The 18,644-nt window shown below is 39.3% G+C and overlaps 1 long non-coding RNA gene across 1 annotated transcript in view; it reads right to left on the bottom strand.

Annotated features, from left to right (window-relative positions):
- Nucleotides 1-602: 602 nt before the first annotated feature.
- LOC131478832 (uncharacterized) overlaps nucleotides 603-18,644 on the bottom strand; it is a 245,094-nt gene continuing 227,052 nt past the window's right edge. Inside the window, exons 3-4 of the long non-coding RNA XR_009244626.1 lie at nucleotides 15,033-15,104; nucleotides 603-1,134 (exon numbers count right to left, since the gene is read on the bottom strand). This is a non-coding gene — a long non-coding RNA (uncharacterized LOC131478832). The remainder of the gene's footprint in view (nucleotides 1,135-15,032; nucleotides 15,105-18,644) is intronic.

Raw genomic sequence — 18,644 nt, 5'->3', positions numbered from 1 at the left:
TGATGTCTGCATTTGACAGGGCAGAGCCAAGAGCCGCCCAGCAGAAGCAAAATCTCAGAAGCCTTTTGAATGAAACAGAGACGGAAGTGCACAGTGACCAAAGAAATCCGCATTCCCAAAACAAGCATGAATTACAACACTGAAGGGCCTCCTCCCAATTTGGCATGAGGTTTTGTATTCAGAAATGACATGGCCGAAAATGCTGAGAAGGTAGATTATGGTCAGATGTGCCAAATGAGATATATGGGCTCCAAGCTTTCTAATCTCTCTCCAGCCATACCCAAAATATAAACATTAGGGAGTAAATTTTATTTGCTGTAATTGGATATTTTCTCTTGCTTTCCAGAAAAATCATCATGACTATGTTAAAATAACACAAAATAAGTGCTGTTTTAAAAGTCAAAAATATTGCTTAGACATACCAGTTAGACAAATCTCTCCTCTCTCTCTCTCTCTCTCTCTCTCTTTCTCTCTCTCTCTTTCTTTTAATTCCTGGTATCATATTAGGAAAGAGCAGATGAATCCTATTTGAGGTAGGTCCTGAATGACTGCTATTGAATTCTGTTGGGGGCTTTTATGCTTGGCTGTGGCTTGAAGAGAAGACTCACAGTAAAAGGGGCCTAAGGGGGTGACTGTCATTTACCCCATGTTTTCATAAATGGAAGCAGCCAGGCAAAGAGCACAGCTGTCACCATTTCCCAAACATGCATCAGGAGCGGGAGCTGCTTGAGCCCGGGCCAACATGACAGGCAGGTTGCTTCACATTGCAAATCTAAAATTTTGTTAGTAACAATTTGAACTGTTGAGGCAAATTCAATCTCTAAAAATAGACGTGCCCCCAGCTGTCTACCAATTCTGAAAACTATTTTGTCACATTCTCACAGCGCTCTAGTATTTAAAATGGTCAATGATGAAAAGGTTAGAGCCAACCAGAAAAAAAAAAAAATGAAGGATTCACCTGGACTGGAAAACTGAAGTTTTGTTTAATCTTTCTCCCCATGTGTCTTCGTGTTGCAGATTCCAATTGGAATAGAAATGCCAGGCTGCTCAGGGAGAAGGGTATCCTTGTAATGTGTCTTGGCCAATTGGAAATTGGCAGCATTCACCATCTCTTGAGAGCTTCTTCTTGCCAAGCTGCTAGGACAGTTCCCAAGACATAGAGTATTGGCCAGTTGGACAACATTTTGCAAAGCACACAAACTTTTCCTAGTTCAATTCATACTTTTCGGAACCCTAGAGTTATTAGCAAAGCAGAAAAAAACAGAGAGGAATGGGAAGATTTTGTTGCTTTCCTATTTAGAGTCTTTCCAAATGTCATCCTTGAGATCTTTCTAAAATAGTGAAAAAGTAACCAATTGCCTCTAAAGTAAAACTAATTAAGAGAGACACTGAAATTTCGAGGAGAAACAAAAACACAGATGAAACAACTATTTACAGATTAACCAAAAATTGAATTGCAGTCTTTACAGGAACTTAACCTTTTGTCCTGGATCAGTTATAACATCATTAACTTTATCCAAAGAAATACATTTATCCTGAACACAGAGTCGAAAAGGTCAAGAACAAGATTCCAAAACTTTAGAAGAGAAAGATATATCTCCAAATTACTGGATGAATTCAACCTTTTGGAAAAACATTTTGTATTCATTAAGAACCTTTTTAACGTAGAGGGGGAAAAAAATCACTAAATCCTTGGCTGAGAACCAGTGGTAGGAATAACGTGAATGCCCACTTCACTTGAACTTCTCTAAAATTATGGTGGTAATTTGTGTGTAATTAAAAACACCCTCAGAAAATATTCCACAGCCTATGATGGGGTCATTAGATAAATTAGACCAATCATGATTTTACAAATGCAATTGTAAATTACATAAAGTATCAAGAACAAATTCAACCACAGCTGTTTGGAAGAGTTTATCGCTTGAAAACTTCACTTATCACTAAATAACTTCACTTATCACTAAATAATAAAATTAGGCAATTACAAAGTGGCAACTGAGTGATGATTTTAACTGTCAAAGGGCAGACATTTTAAACTCCCTGAAAAGTCACTGCCAGACAGATTACAATTAACAAAGGAGAGTTTCTTTTAATTTTGCCTGACTTTCTGGTCAATAACAGAATTCTTGTCAAATAGTGCCAAAAAAAATATAGTCAATGCAAGCCTTTGGATATAATAGGTACAGAATCCAGGGCCACGAAAATTTCAAAGGGGATTCATGAATATTTGTAGATTATTTTAACAGCAGAAAAAAAATCAGATTTAAAAATGTATTTGCTATTAGTGCTTGATACCTTGGCACACATAACCTGTAACAGCACATCCAAAACTTCATAAAAATTATAATTAAAAGATAATTTTATTTTAATTGGTAAAATTTTCAAACCCTTGCATTTTTTATTATACACATTTCCATGAAATTTTTGGATATTTCTTGTACATTCCTGCTTTTTGTTTCTTTCCTTAATTAATTAATTTTATGGAAGAAGGGAACCACGCAGGCAAAAGCACCCAGGAACTATAAGTTTACTTCTTAAGACAGGATGTGATCGTGGGGTGAATGGCAAAAGCAAGATGATACAGGAACAAAGGTGAAAGGAAGGCAGGGCAAATGGAGGAGAAATATGGAATGTGGTGTATGTTTAGGGCCAATAAAACAGTAAGGCTGAGAGTGTAGCTGCCTAAAGTCTAGAACTCTGTTTTCCCAAGGGAGTGGCAGAACTGAGTTAAGAGGCTACATAAAGTCAACAGCTCTGTTTTCTTCACCACTGTATAACCACATCAAGTATGGTGACTACCACAAAATGAACACCCAATGTTTAAGAAAATGAACAGCTACAGCAGGGCTGGGGAAATTACTGGGAAGAAATGAGAATTGTGCTTCATCACATGCAATATTGCACTCCTTTGTCAGAACTTGTAAGAGCTCCTGAGAAAAAAAATTACAAGAGGAATTATTCTTAACCATTGATTTGACAAATTAAAAACAAAAATTGACACAGGCATTTTTCTTGCTTTTGTTTTTTTGACTTTTTAAAAAATATTGGCTCTCAGATTAAAGGAGACAGTATGACACTTGTGTTTGTCTGGCTTTTACTTCTGTACTTTTAAGGATGTGTGATGATTTTAAAATTTGCTTTAGATGAGTGAAGTGGACATCTTTCATTCAATTGTTTATAATCCTTTACTTTATCCCTGCTGAACTATGGTATTTAAAGCTGGGATGGTAGATATAGCATGAATCTTTGCTAAAGTCTTGACTCCTAGCACATAGCCATACTCATCAATGTTTTTTATACTCTGATTCCTGAGACTTACTCCTAAATATTTGTGTTTAATTCATTTTCCATACAATAGTAAACTAAAAGTGAAAATGAACAGAAATCATTCAACTATTGGATGACCCAGGGGACAGTGCTCCCTAAGTGCCCCTTAAAAGATCATGAGATGGGAAGAGCACACTTTGTGCTTGGTAGAGTTTAGACAAACTACTTGGGACCAGAAGTAGAGGAAGAAGGAGAGAAGACCAAGACCCCTGCACAAGTTACCACACAGAGTGTTCTTAAGCTGCCTTTAGGGATGATGTGTCCTTGAAGCCAAGGATTGATGCAAATGTAATTGGGTTTAGAGGCAACAGAGGAACCAGAAGAAGCCACCAATGTCACATTGGATTCTTAGTCCTCCCTCTTTGAAGTCCTCAACCTTCAATCCGAATAGACATGAAATACATATTTATTTTAAAAAATATGAGTTGAAAATGTGGCAAATATTTCATACCCAGGGACAATCTCAGGCCAGTCTTGCCTGGTGGTTCAAATTCAATAGAATGCAGACTGCCTGGCTGTTTCATCAGCTTTCTTCCCGTTGTTTCCTCAGTCTCACAGAAATATTTCCTTTCCTATTATTTACCACTTGATCACTTTTATCCCTCAATTTTTTAACATAATGAATGTATTCAAGAATATTAATATCGTTGAATCGCATTTAAGAATATTTGATACTGCGCGCTACTTTAAAAGCAAGTAAAAAGAAGCATTAAAAAATGTTTGAGGGCCCAGTACAGTACGCCAGTGGCTAAATCCTCACCTTGCATGCATCAGGATCCCATAAGGGTAACTGGTTCGTGTCCCAGTGGCCCCACTTACCATCCAGCTCCCTGTTTGTAGTCTGTAAAAGCAGTAGAGGTTGGCCCAAAGCCTTGGAACCCTGCACGAACATGGGAGATCTGGAGGAAACTTCTGGGGAGCTCTCTCCTCTTCTCTGTATATTTGTCTTTCCAATAAAAATACATAAATCTTTAATAATTAATCAATTAAATGTTTCGATTATGTCACTCGCAAGATGTCTACAACCCCAACAGAAAAGCACAGAGGCCATCACTCCATTCTGAGACCTGACAAAAATTGTCCAACTCATTCACTTAGAAAACATTTCGTCAGCACCTAAGGGTCAGCACGGCTAGAGGCACTACACATAGAGCACCTAAGAAAACAAACTGAGTGCTACACAGTCTGGTGGAGAAGAAAACAAGAATGAATAAATAGACAGGCACCTGTAGAATAATATTGAATGGAGGGAATATAATGATCAGGAGAAAAGTTAAGCAGCAGGTGAGAGCTAGATAGAGCTTCTTCACACAGGGTATGAGTTGGAATTAGCAGAACTAATTTTATTTGCAAATCACCACCCTTTCTATTTTTCTCACTCTGTTAGACTTTCTTCCCTGGCATTCTTTATTTCATTTAAGTGAATGCATAGTAACTGTGTAATAGAGACTGTCATATCCATATGTGAAGATACAGTGCAGTATGCATCTCTACTTCCAAATCAAAGATGAACTCCCTGGGAGACTCGCAAGATGGCCGACATAGGAGGAAGACTGTGAGAGAGCTCACAGACAGAGAGGGCTAGAACGCGACAAAAGAGTAAGTGGAGCAGCATAGAACTACAGGGAGAAGAACGTGAAGTTCCCTGGACAGTGTGGAACCAAAAAAATCCACACAACTCAGAAGAACAACCAGGGAAAAACAAAAGAAAGGGCAGGGGAGACGACTTTCCGCTCCTGACGTGCTGAGTCACCTCTGAGTGCAGACACTGAAAGCCGCAGACCGATCCGCAGACCGGCCCACAGACCGACCCGCAAACCGCCCGCAAACCGACCCGCAGAAGCAGTGGCCGTGAGGACCAGCGGTGATTGGGACCCGCTGGCATCCACCCACCCTGGTCGCCAAACCCCGCCACCGGGACCTGCCCCAGCCACAGCCTCCAGGTTCCAGCCGCCTGCACCCGCCGGGACCAGCAACGGACACAGCAGTCGGGAGACGCACCTGCGGCGAGGATTCCGACCAGAGGAAGAGGTAGACTGCAAGAACCTGAGGTTTGAGTGAGTTGGGTGGGGACAGTGGTGGGTTGGAGGCTTCAGGAGTTGGCTCCCCAGGGGCATGCACAGAGCCTGAACACAATTGGTGCTCGTCTCCCCACCCCTCCCCCACCCCCAGACTCCAGCGTCTAGAGACACAGGGCGAGTGCCTTGAAACTGCCAAAACTGTGTCTGGGAGAAAGGCAAAAGGCACACTGGATACTCCCCCGTGCCTTTGCGGTCTGGCACTCAGCTGGGCAGTGCTATCCCACAGGAACCCAAGCACACCTCTGGGCTGGGCAGTTCTGTGCTAGCGCTGGGGCGGTCGGTCCCCTGCAAGCGCTGGGGTGGGCGGGCCTGTGTAGGAGGCGCTTCCAGAGAGCACCTGGAACACCCCACACCCTATAGTCCCTTGCTCCGAGCCCTGTGATCCCGCGCACAGGGGGCGCGCACAGAGAGTGCCTTCACTCCCCCACGCCCTGTGGTAGCATACCTGTAGGGGACGAGCTGAGAGTGCGCTTTGAATCCGCTGGGCCCTGGAAGTGGCGCCCTGAGGTCCAGTGTTCTGGAGACGCACCAAAAGTGCCTTGAAAATTCCCACACCCTGCTACTCCACGCCTGCAGACTCCAATCTCTACAGGATAGTGCTCGGAGACCCCTCAGCACACTGGTGCCTAGGTCTCTCAAAAAAGAAACACTAACACAATGGGAAGAAATACCAGAAAAGGTAATGATCCAGATGAGAGTGCCAACACCCTACCAATAAAGGATCGAAAGCCAATGTTTATTTCGGAGATGCGAGATGAAGACATAGAAGATCTACCAGACAAGGAATTCAAAAAAATAATGTTAAAATATGTCAGAGACAATGAGAAGAATTGGGAGGACTTCAAGGAATTCAAGAACCACATAGCCTCAGAAATACAACAAATGAAAAGTAAAATCCTTGACTTAGAGCACAAAATTGAGAGCCTAACCAACAGAACAAATACAGCAGAAGAGAGGATCTCTGAAACAGAAGACACACAAAACAAACATACCCAGTTCATGAAACAGCTGGAGACAAGTCTGAACAAAGCCAATAAGACCATACAAGAAATGAAAGACAACCTCAGAAAATCAAATATTAGGATTATTGGCCTTCCTGAAGGAGCGGAAAAAGAGTCAGGAATGCAAATGGTGCTCGACGAAATTATACAGGAAAACTTCCAAAACACTTGGAACATTAACCCAGCCCAAATCCAGGACGATCAGAGGACTCCCAGCAGATATGACCCAAAGCGATCTTCACCCAGACATATGGTGCTCAAGTTCCACTCCAACGAAGACAAAGAAAGAATCCTAAGACAAGTACGAAGCAGAGAAAAGATCACATACCGGGGAAAACCAGTCAGGATCACTGCTGACTTCTCTGAAGAGACTTTACAAGCAAGAAGAGAATGGACAAAGATCTTCCAAATCCTGAATCAGAACAACTGTCAACCAAGAATATTGTACCCAGCAAAGATCTCATTCGTATTTGAGAACGAAATCAAATACTTCCACAGCAAAGAGAAATTAGAAGAATATGCCAGCACAAAACCAGCTCTACAAAATCTCCTTAGAAATGCACTAAATCCAGAAAAAAAGGAGGTGAATCATAAGCAAAGATGGCAAACAGGAAGATCTCCCCACTAAAGTCCACACAAGGAAGGGCAATTACACAGATATCAACACCCACAAAAACAAGTATGGCAGGGTAAAATCACAACCTCTCAATTTTAACTCTTAACACAAATGGCCTGAACTCACCAATCAAAAGGCATAGATTAACGGAATGGATCATCAAACAGCACCCAACTATCTGTTGCCTACAAGAGACACATCTAACCAGAAGAGATTCGAAGAAGCTGAAAGTGAAAGGTTGGAAACAGATATTTCATGCCAATGGATGAGAAAAAAAGGCTGGGGTACCGTCTTAATTTCAGATGATGTGGACTTCAATCTGACACACATCAAAAAGGACAGGGAAGGACACTATATATTGGTGAAGGGACTGATCCATCAGGAAGTAATTACCATTGTGAACATATATGCACCAAATTCAAACGCACCTAGCTACGTGAAGCAATTACTTACGGACTTAAGGGGAGACATAGATATGCACACAATAATAGTGGGTGATCTTAACACCCCACTAACAACTATAGACAGATCAACAAAACAAAAACTCAACAAAGAAACAACAGAGCTCATACAAACAATAGAACAACTGGACTTGGTTGACATCTATAGAATTTTTTACCCTAAGGCCACAGATTATACATTTTTTTCAGCAGTGCATGGCACCTTCTCCAGGATCGACCACATGATAGGACACAAAGCAAACCTAAATAACTTCAAAAAGATAGGAATCATACCATGTACCCTCTCAGACCACCACGGAATGAAGCTAGAAATCAGCAATTCAAAATGCTCCAGGAAATACAGAAACTCTTGGAGGCTGAACAATATGCTATTAAACGAACAATGGATCAGAGAAGAAATTAAAGATGAGATCAAAAAATTTATGGAAACCAATGAAAACTCTGACACAACATTCCAAAATTTGTGGGACACTGCCAAAGCAGTGCTACGGGGTAAACTCATCGCAATTGGAGCTCATGTCAAGGCCCAAGAGAGGCGCCAAATACAGGAACTAAACACACACCTCCAGGAATTGGAAAAACAACAGCAGAAGAGCCCCACACACAATAGGAAACAAGAAATCATCAAAACAAGGGAGGAAATCAACCAGATAGAAATAAAAAAAACCATACACAAAATCAATCAATCAAAAAGCTGGTTTTTTGAGAAGATAAACAAGATAGACACCCCACTGGCCTGACTGACAAAGAAAAAACAAGAGAAGGCAAGAATTAACAGAATCAAAGATGAAAAAGGCAACATAACAACAGACACCACATCCATTAAGGCCATAATTAGAAATTACTACAAAGCACTGTACTCCAACAAATCAGAAGATCACCAAGAAATGGAAAAGTTCTTAGACTTCTACCACCTGCCAAAACTTAGCCCAGAGGCAACAAACGACCTGAACAAACCCATAACTGAAGTAGAGATTGAATCAGTGATTAAAGACCTCCCAACAAAGAAAAGCCCAGGCCCAGACGGCTTCACTCCAGAATTCTACAAAACATTCTGAACAGAACTGACCCCAATCCTCTACAAACTCTTCAAAACAATAGAAAAAGAGGCAACCCTTCCAAACTCATTCTATGAAGCCAACATTACCTTAATCCCAAAACCAGACAGAGAACTAACAGAGAAGGAAAACTACAGACCTATCTCTTTGATGAACATTGATGCTAAGATTCTCAACAAAATCCTAGCCAACAGAATTCAAAAACACATCAGACAGATCGTTCATCCAGATCAAGTAGGATTCATCCCTGGAATGCAGGGATGGTTCAACATTCGCAAATCCATAAATGTGATACACCACATCCAAAAACTGAAAAACAAGAATCACATGATGGTATCAATAGATGCAGAAAAAGCTTTCGACAAAATCCAACACCACTTCCTACTAAAAACCCTAACCAAGGTAGGCATAGATGGAAAAATCCACAACATAATTAAAGCCATATATGAAAAACCCAACGCCAGCATCATACTGAATGGAGAAAAACTGGAACCCTTCCCATTGAGATCTGGAACAAGACAGGGATGTCCACTTTCTCCACTACTATTCAACATAGTCCTAGAGGTACTCGCTGAGGCCATAAGACAAGAAAAAGAAATCAGAGGAATCCAAATGAGAAACGAAGAAGTTAAACTCTCACTATACGCAGATGATATGATTCTTTATGCAGAAGAGCCAAGAGACTCAATGCAGAGACTGCTAGAACTTGTACGAGAGTTTGGTAGAGTGGCAGGGTACAAAATTAATGAACAAAAATCAACAGCCATAGTGTATGCGAACAGCCCCAAGATGGAAAAAGACTTAACCAGCAAGATACCATTCAAAATAACAGAGAAAAGTATGAAATATCTGGGAATAAATCTAACCAAAAATGTAGGAGACTTATTTGAAGAAAACTACAAACTACTTAAAAAAGAAATTGAACAAGACCTCAAAAGATGGAGTAACATCCCATGCTCCTGGATAGGTAAAATCAATATCATTAAAATGTCTATACTGCCAAAAGCAATATATACATTCAACGCAATCCCAATCAAATTGCCCAAAACATTCTTCATGGAACTGGAAACAATGATCCAAAGGTTCATCTGGAAGCACAAAAAACCACGGATAGCTAGAACCATCCTGAAGAACAGGAAGTTAGCAGGGGGAATCACAGTTCCGGACCTCTGGACATACTATAGGGCAGTGGTTATCAAAACAGCGTGGTACTGGCACAAAGATAGAGAGGAAGATCAATGGAGCAGAATAGAAACACCAGAAGGAAACCCACACAGATACAGCCAAATAATCTTTGACAAAAAGACAAACGACAATCCAGGCAAATGGGAAGGTCTGTTCAATAAATGCTGTTGGGACAACTGGTTGATAGCCTGCAGAAACAAAAAAATAGATCCACATCTCTCACCATACACTAAGATCAGATCTAAATGGATAACAGATCTAAACCTACATCCAGAAACCTTCAAACTTTTGGAAGAAAATGTTGGAAACACACTGGAACACTTAGGGGTAGGCCCTCACTTCCTAAAAAAGACTCCAAATGCAGTAGAAATCAGGACCAAAATAAACAATTGGGACCTCATCAAACTAAGAAACTTCTGTACAGCTAGAGAAACAATCAACAAAGTAAAAAGGCAACCCACAGAATGGGAGAAGATCTTCGCACACGACATAGGTGATAGAGGGCTGATCTCCAGAATATACAAAGAGCTACAAAACAACCAAAATGTCAAAACAAACAAGCCACTCAAGAAATGGGCACGGGAAATGGGCAAACACTTCACAAAGGAACAAACCCAAATGGCAAATAAACATATGAAAAAATGCTCAAGTTCCCTGGCAATAAGGGAAATCCAAATTAAAACATCAATGAGGTACCACCTAACGCCAGTAAGAATGGCCCACATGAATAAAAGCACCAACAACACTTGTTGGCGAGGTTGCGGGAAAAGGGAACCCTACTCCACTGCTGGTGGGGCTGCAGGCTGGTACAGCCTCTATGGAAATCAGTATGGAGAATATTCAAACAACTCAAATTCAACATACCGTATGATCCAGCAATAGCACTCCTAGGAATATATCCAGAACACTTGTTTTATGAGAAACCAACATGCACTCCTATGCTCATAGCAGCACAATCAGTAATTGCAAAAACATGGAAGCAGCCAAAATGCCCATCAACAGAGGATTCGATAAGAAAGCTATGGTTCATCTACTCCATGGAATACTACTCAGCTATTAAAAAAAACAAAATGCAGTTCTTTGTGGCCAAATGGGCCAAACTGGAAACCATAATGCTAAGGGAAATGAGCCAATCCCAAAAGGTTAAATACCACATGTTTGCCTTAACTTAAGATGATATGATGTTATGTATAACATGTTATGTTTTGAATGTTATATGTTGTGTATAAACTAAAATTGAAGTATAGGTGAGGTGGTCACAGAAGGTGACTGAGAACTCGCATTTACTTTTAACATATTGGTTACTCATTACTATGTCAATTAATTCCATAATGATGTAAATTTTTGCTGATGGTATGTTGGAGCTTTCAATTGACTGGGATGATACTCTGCTGGCTCTGTCTTCGGACCAGAGAGGGTATACCTAAGAAGCCGTTGAACTTGACTGGACAATAAGATGCTGGACTCTATGTTTGGTATATGCTTGCAATGGGGGAATCTCAACTGAACTTGAGCTGTGGTTATGCAACTAGGTGGAGGAATCCACCATGGTGGGAGGGTTTGGGGAGGGGTGGGGAGAACCCAAGTATCTATGTAATTGTGTCACATAATACAATGTAATTACTGAAGTTAAATAATAAATAATTTTTTAAAAAAAAGAAGAAAGATGAACTCCCAGTGAAACTGTTGGATATATCCTGATGACAGGATGCTGGATTTTGTCATTGTCCCTAGATACAATGTCAAGATACACTTATGACTGCTTATAAAGGACTATACTGTTGTAATACTATAGGGTAAGTCAGTGGGGAGAGGGACTTTGGGGAGAGGGTAAGGAAAATTCCAGAGCCCATTGAATCATATCATAAAATAATAATAATAATAATAATAATAATAATAATAATAATAAACTGACTTAGTCTTGCACACCATGAGGTCTTCCAACACCAGTGCAAAGAACCATAGGGTACATTGGCTTTCAGTTTGGAGCATCAGGGATACAATAAAAGGCTACTTGCCTGTAGTTTAGGAATAAGGCCAGTAGGATTTGTGAGCCCTGAATATGGTTGGTTTTACATCATTAGAGATATAAGAGAAAATAAAAATGTCTCGCCTGGGGCTGGTGTTATGGGGCAATGGATCAAACTGCCACTTGGACACTGCATCCCATATTTAAGTGTACAAGTCCCAGCTGCACCACTTCCTATCCAGGCTCCTGCTAATATACCTGTAAAAGTAATGGAAGATGACTCAATTACTTGGGACCCTGCCACGTATGTGAGAGAATCAGGTGAATTTCTAAGCTCCTGGTTTCTTGCTAAGCCAGACCTGGATGTTGCAGCCATTTGGATGGTTAAACCAAGGAAAGGAAGATCTCTTCTCTCTCTTTCTCCATCTCTTTCTCTGTAGCCTTGCCTTTCAATTTGATGAAAATGAATAAGTTTGATTTTTTTGTGTTTTGTTTATTTTTAGATTTTTCCTCTACGTGGGAATAGGGATGAGAGTGGGAAATGAATATCATCTGGCATTTCTGACCCTTTGGGGCAATAAGAAAAAATTTAAACTAAAATAAAACTATCAAGAAGAGAGTGTAATAGTTTACATTATTGTCAAATAAATGTTTATTCATCTAAGAGTTAATGTTACAAGTGACAGATATTGTATTGTACAATAGTCATGAAGCTCTTCTACCGCATCTAGTAACATCAAGTGTTTTCTCTCCCACTTCTTCATATCCAAGGATGTAATATCCATCAGTTGAAGCATAACATTTTCATTTTATAATGTCAATATTATAGTCTATCTTTTGAATTCAAAATTTCACCAGACATAGTCTTGAAGGCAGGAGGGATAAAACTACCCAGTGTCAAGAGGTTCAAAATATATTACGGAGTTGTTTCAATACATTGCAAATCCGAATAGTCTAATATATTGAAATGGTCATTATGTGGTTAAAGGGATGCCAGTTGGCACTGTGAGCCTATATCTTCATGCCCTACCCGCTATTCAGACAGAGATTATTTCCAACACTATAAAAGGCAAATGGAATAATGTGATGCTAAGGCCTTGGAAGTCACATTTTAGTTCATTTTACATTCTGCTAGTTAATGTGAAAATTGTGGTAACTTCATACATTTTAGAAAATTTTCTACTGTCATTCCATGACCATTTTGGTCAGTAAAATTAAGCCAATTAAGTCCTATGTGCTTGCATTATTATCTTTGCTTTGAATCGATGATCGAATGTTTTCAATTTCTATGCTAGTAGCCAAACCATATATGTGCCTATTACACTTACAATCATTTCTTGTCTTCTCTTGTTTCTCTTATCCTTATTCCAAACCTCTCCAAGATACTACAAAGCAATTACTCTCAAAAATACTGATTGAAAATACTCATCGCTATTTCAACAAAACTTTCTATGAATAATGTTTTTCTCTATTATGCAGTTTTTGAATGGTTAATCCTTGCACAAATTGGGTTTGTTCTAATCACTTCCTCAACAATATTTTGCTCAATTTTCATAATATAGAATTTGTACCTTAAATGATAATCTTAATTTTCCCATGCTTAGTCACTTACTTTGTAGATAATGAATTCTGAGTCCTTATTTTGCTTAATCTTTGACTAAAAACATGCATTTTCAGATACTTTATATTAACATTTCTCTCTTGAGCATCAAATTCCACAAAATTTCGATACTCTGATGAAAAAAAATTTTTAATCTTTCATCTGCTGGTTGACTTTCCAAATGGACACAAATGGCTGGAGATGAGTTGCCCCAAAGCCAGGAACTAGGAGCTTCTTTTCTGTCTTCCATTTGGCATTTCCCCCCAGCTCTCTTTAATCCTTCCTCACTTTTACTCTTCTAGTTTAAAGATGCATTTATTTTATTTGAGGGTAAGGTTAAAGACACAGTGGAAGAGATGTCTCTCTTCCACTAGTTGACTCCTCAGATGGCTGAAACATTTGATGGCAAGACCAAAGTCAGGAGCCTGGAACTGCTGGCACTCTATGCAGGGGTCCTACATAGGTTGTAATGGACCAAGCAGATGGGACATCTTCAACTGCTTTCCCAGTTGTATCAGGAACCTAGACTGGCAGTGGACCAAACTGACACTCAAATGGGATGTGGGTGTCACAGGCAGTGGCTTAATCTGATGCTCCACAAGCCAGATCCCTTCGCTTTGACTCTTATGTTGGTTTCCTGTTTCCCCACTCTGTCAGTGGTCATACTTCATCTTTATATCGATCATTTTTTTTTGCCTGAATAACTTATGTTAGTGTACACAGTTCTGCAATCTGCCTTATTTTGGTTACCTCCCTCTGTTTAGAATAATCCTCCATTTTTGGAATCATCCATCTTTATCATCATCATCATCACCATCATCATCATCGTAAACTGGCTACTGAAATCTACTTCTGTGGGGAGCTTCTGTGTGCTGCTTTTCCCACTAGCTACTGTATCAAGGCCTCATTCCTGTATATGTTGACATGGCCAAACTAAGTGCCAGGAGGTGAAGAAAAAGATGTCTTTCATTTCTTCTGCTATCTCCCTATCAAAGTAATATTCATCAACTCAATGTCAGAATCCATCACTCAGGTCACAGCCAGATCTGCCGAGTCAGCTTCCATGGTTCTTTCAGGTATTTCTTTGAAGTTTTTCTGGAACTTATATGACCAAAAGCCCCCAGAAAGTGAAAAAGAAGAAAAGACATTTATTACAATAAAAGGATAAAAAAACAGTGTATATTTCATATGGGTCATCTTGTGCCAGCAGCAAAAGGGCTATTCTTAAAATACAGAAATTAAAAGATGGGTGATTTAATAAAAAGTTCTGAGGCTTCACTGGTCTTATCTCCCACCCATTTCATTTTCAGAGATATTTTGAAAGGTATTCACACAATAGTAGCAATCTGTCATCGGTTTGTTCCTCTAAATGTTCAAGTTATCCAAGAAATTATTCTGATGGAACTCTATCTGTACATAAGAATAATTAATCCCACATATTTTTGAAGTTTCTGCTCATTTTGTACTATCTATACAAAGTCCAAAGTGGTATTTCTCATGTATTCAGATATGTGTGTATGCAGTTTTACAGAAATAGTTCTCAAACTAATTTTTATTACATTTACAATCAGAGAAAGCTATCCACATTTTCAGAGGTTGTCTATAGTATTTTCCTTCTCCTACAGAAACATTAGAAAGAGGGAACCATTTATACAAGACTCCAATTAGTTTTGATTGCCTTAAAAACAAGCTGTTGAGTTTTTACAGGCTTTCACTAAAGAAAGACAAACTTACCACCCAATCCAGATGTCCAGTAACTTCTCATCCACTAGACAAAATCATTGAGTCTCCAGGGCAAGAAAAAACCTAAAGCAGAAACAAGGGAATCAAGCCAGAACAATCAAGAACAAAATAAAAACTGGTACTGTCAAATAGGCCTTTTTGGGAGATCTTACAATATTTCTCTTTTACACTTATTCGTTTGGGTTCTGTATCCAATAGATTGAATTCTCACTAATTCTAATGCTTCTCCAAGCCAAACCAATCTTTACCATTCACTTTATCCCAGGTAACAATGGCATTTTAAAAATTAGTTGCTTTTGTAATTTACTTGAACCAAAGTCACACACTAAAGCACCTTTAGTAACCAAATGGATGGCCCCTTAGATGACACTACTGCTAGGTATTTTTTAATTAATTCTGCATTCAAAATAAATGACAGGCTGGAAATAATAAATGAATGGAGCTGGGAAACCCAGTGAGGATTCAGCTTTAAACATGTATGTTTCAAGTCACCCACACTAGACTACCTCGAATCAAGTCCCGACTCCACTTCCAATTACAGTTTCCTGCTTGTATGCATGCTGGGAAGGCAGCAGGGATGGCTCAAGTCACTGAGTGCCTGAGACTCTGTAGGAGGTTGGGCCTCTTAGGGAGTACACCAGTGGCCGGGAGCTTCCTATCTGTCATTCTGCCTCTCAACTGAGTAAAACAAGTCAGTAATTTTTTAGAGATTAGGAAAGTATTTTTCTACAGAAGAGTAGGTTGTACCTACTGCATATTAAAATAATTATATTCCAGTATTGTGTCTATTTTTAAGATTTTTTTATTTGTTTGTTTCTCTTAAACACCTTTTTAAAGGAGGATTTTAAGACAGGAGGCAGTAAAGCAGTAAGATCTATCTTGTATCAAAATGGGATGAATTTTAAAACATTCTATTTCAGGATAATTTTGAATTTACAAAACAAACATTTTGAGCTTGGACCAAGTTCCCATATACGCTACCACAACCTTCCCTGTTAACATCTGATATTAGTGTGCATGTCACAGTCCATAAGCCACATCAAACCTCCCCAACTGTTACATCACATTAGTATAAAATACATGTTGCAAATAATAAAACACACCCATATTCCATTAGAATTTTTATGCAAACGCCCTTAAAACAGAAAAAAAGACTGCGATCTTAAAGCAGGATGCGTACTACTAGAGAGCTAAGTGGCACTGGAGGGACAGACAGCGGACTCGTTTGAGCAGTATTCAAAACATTTACGGAAAATGTGAATTATGAAAAGTTATGAATGGATTTCTCTTTTTTGGACTAAAAATAAACTTATCTTCCCAACTTGTTGAAGTATCCTCATACTGCCCCACACTACAGGAATACAACAACAAATCTCTTTGTTTCCACAACAAAACATAACTTTCAGGTACAAATAAATTTATACATAATAAGATGCTTTTTGGCATCTTCATTCTGTCTGTACTGGCTCAGTGAAATGTAGTTTCACTCAGTAAATGAGCAAAGGGACAGGGATTGTATCGCAGGGCGCGAAGCAGCTCATGGGAGGGCTGTCTCTCCTAATAGGAACAAGCCCAACCTCCTCTTCTGTTCCCGCTTCCTGCTAATTCCTGTCAACTCTGGGAGAGAGCAGATGATGATTCAAGTACCTGAGTTCCTGCCACCTTCATGAAAGAGCCAGAACCCTGGATCCTGACTTCTGTATTTGAAGAACGAAATGGTAGATGGGAGATATCTCTCTCTCTCTTTCTCTCTCTCTCTCTCTCTCTCTCTCTCTCTCTCTCTCTCTCTCTCCTCTCTCCCCCTAGCTGACTTGAGAGAGGGGGTGGGGAAAAGAGAAACCCCTCTCTCAAGTCAGCTAGGCATTGTGAAAAGCAAAGAAATAAGAGGTAAAAAATGTAAATTAAAATTTTGATTCTGATAGTGAATGCCAATTTTGCCTATAAAGTATAGGTTATATGAGGTTATATGCTTTTTATGGCCTCAAAGGATCAATAATAATTCTTAGTATATGCATACTGTTGTCTCATCAGGTGTTTATAAAAATCTTAATTCCCTGGCTTGAATAATAAAATAGGAAAGGCAGGGAACAGTCTCCAACCTTCCTATAACTTAGTTAATTCACTAAGATTTGTGCTAATTATCATCCAACATTTTGCTAACACTCCCAGCAATAAAGTGTGCTATAACATTCCTTCAAACATATTGCATTATTTTTATGATGTAGGCTTTCAAATTCTTCACCAATCATCTGATTGCTCTATTAGTTCCTAACCACTCTCCCTAAAGACAAAATAAATGCTCTTATTGAATTAAAATTAATTATTTTTTATTTTGTATTTCCCCACATAAGAAAGGATTGAAAGCTAGTTTTAAAACAAGTGAGTTTGGGACTGCTATGTATTATTCCAACTTGCTCATATATTTTCTTTACTAGGCAAGGTTATCTAATGTAGTGTCTTTCAAATGTTTTGGTCTTCAGACCTCTTTACTATTGCAACTTATTAAGAACTCTGGAAGATTATATTTACGAGTTATATCTATCAATATTTACTACATTAAAATTACAAAAGGGAATTTTTAAAGCACAGGGACACCTTCCCCTAGCTATAAAAGCAATGATGTTGTATCACATGCCATGTTTGGAAAACTCCATCCTGTGGTCATCACAGAATGAAAGCTGTAAAGAAAATAACATCATCACTTTAGCATGAAAACTGTTCTTACCTAAAAAACCCTGGAAATATGATTTTAGGAACATCTTGGGTTTCTTTGAGAACTATTTGAGTCATTGTTGCTTATTAACAAATAACTCCAAATTATCTCTGTGACTTAATACAGTGGAGATTCCTTCTCTGCTCACATAAAGTGCTTAGCGGCCTGGATAAGCCTTGCCTGTGTCAGAACTACACCTTCTGGAACTCAACAAGCAAAGACAGAAGTTCTTAACTGGCTCCTAACTGCTAAGTCCCTGAATCACATTCAACACTTCCATTCCCAATTCTTTTACTCACATAGCTCCTACCCACAGCAAAAGAACCTGACCAATGAAAAATCTACCACACTGACCTCCTTTACAGCTGTTGGCTGAAACACTCTCTCCTGGAATTAACACAGTTTCATTCCATTTAGTCTGCTGAGCAGAATCCAGAGCCAGATAAAGAGATGGTTGGTCCAGTCACAATATAGGGCCTGTCTGATTCAGTGAGCACTAGTGAAACATGCCATGAAGTTACTGTCGTTATCTCATATAATCCTCCCCAAACTTCTGTGTTTGATATTACTATTCCAAATTTTAAGTAGGGAGAAAACTGAGATGCAGAGAGGTTTGTGTGACTTGTCCGGGGTTGTCTTTTCAGCACCGAGGTGGTGGCAGCTGGGATTTGAGGTCAGATTGGTTGGTCTTGAGTCTGTACAGCTGGTGACAGCCTCTTAGTACTTCCTCCCCAAGAGTTCCTTTTCTTAAGAAAGCAATTCATCCACTAGCACAAAGATCTTTTTTAGGTTTCACCAGGTTGATTCTATACATGTTCCGTTCCTCCCCCTGCCACCACCCCCAAACTGGAAAAGAACCATGTGACTTCTCAATAAATGAATCAAATAAA

Source organism: Ochotona princeps, chromosome 2, assembly GCF_030435755.1.
Source record: "Ochotona princeps isolate mOchPri1 chromosome 2, mOchPri1.hap1, whole genome shotgun sequence".
NCBI lineage: Eukaryota > Metazoa > Chordata > Mammalia > Lagomorpha > Ochotonidae > Ochotona > Ochotona princeps.
The sequence above is the reverse complement of the archived record's forward strand: the minus strand, read 5'-3'. Positions and strand labels throughout refer to the sequence as shown.